Below are 1,248 nucleotides of genomic sequence, written 5' to 3' on the forward strand. Positions count from 1 at the left end.
CAAACATCCATATTTCTCTCAATACTCCCTTCAAGAAAATCTAGGCTTCTTATAACTTGCACAGTAAAACTCTTTCAGTCTCTATTCATTACCCCATTCCAAAACCACTTCTACATTCTCAGGTATTCGTTATAACAGTACTCTCCTTCTTGGTACCAAAATATGCATTTAGGCAGGATTCTCCTGAGAAACAGAAAAACATAACTAATAGGATGAGTGTGCATGTGTGTGTGTGCGTGTGTGTGTGTGTGTAGAGAGTGATTTTTTTCTTTTTTTGTTGTTTAGTTTTTATTTCAAAATCATAAACTTAATTCTGCAATCCAGCTAGACTTGGAGGAGAGTAAGAAAAATATGGAACTCATAGAACTGCAGCAAAAGCACAAAGATTATAGGATATTTCAAGCAAATGGGGGTGAAGAGTTGCTCTCCTGAGCTCCAGAAGGAATGGTTTGGTAGTTAAGATAAAATACAAGTCAAATTTATTAGATTTGTCCACAGTCAGCATAGTGATCTTCTTGCTGGTCTTGCCATTCCTGGACTCAAAGTGTTCCATGGCTTCCACAATATTCATGCCCTTTTTCACCATACCAAAGACCACATGCTTGCCATCCAACCACTCAGTCTTGGCAGTGCAGGTGAAAAACTGGGAATTGATAGTGTTAGGTCCAGTATTTGCCATGGACAAGATGCCAGGACTCCTATGCTTCAGGATGAAATTCTCATCATTAAATTTCTCCTCATAGATGGACTTGCCACCAGTGCCTTTATGGCATGTGAAGTCATCACCCTGGCACATAAATCCTGGAATAATCCTGTGAAAGAAGGAATCTTTATAACCAAATCCTTTCTCCCCAGTGCTCAGAGCATGGAAGTTCTCTACTGTCTTTGGAACATTGTCTGCAAACAGTTCGAAGGAGACACAGCCCAAGGGTTCATCATCCATGGTGGTATAGGAGAACACTGTGGAGTTGACCACGGCTGGGTGGCATGGGTGGCTCCAGGAAGGTGGTGGCTGTAAGGCCTGATTGACTGATTTTTAAAAAATTGGCTCCCACAATTATGGAGGCCAGCAAACCCCAAATCTGCAGGATGGGCCAGCAAGCTGGAGACACAGGGATGTGCATGCATAGGGGAAAGGCCCTGTGAGGACACACAGAAGATGGCCATCTGCAAGCCAAGGAACCAAACTTGCCGACACCTTGATCTTGGACTTCCAGCCTCCAGAACTGTGAGAAATAAATTCCCGTT

The 1,248-nt window shown here is 42.9% G+C and overlaps 1 pseudogene; it reads right to left on the reverse strand.

Moving 5' to 3' along the window:
• Positions 1-482: 482 nt before the first annotated feature.
• On the reverse strand, positions 483-943 carry LOC123839179 (peptidyl-prolyl cis-trans isomerase A-like; annotated as a pseudogene).
• Between the last annotated feature and the right edge of the window lie 305 nt (positions 944-1,248).

Source organism: Mirounga angustirostris, unplaced genomic scaffold (genome assembly GCF_029215605.1).
Source record: "Mirounga angustirostris isolate CCGP_5_RB_7025 unplaced genomic scaffold, mMirAng1.0.hap1 SCAF_3, whole genome shotgun sequence".
Classification (NCBI taxonomy): domain Eukaryota; kingdom Metazoa; phylum Chordata; class Mammalia; order Carnivora; family Phocidae; genus Mirounga; species Mirounga angustirostris.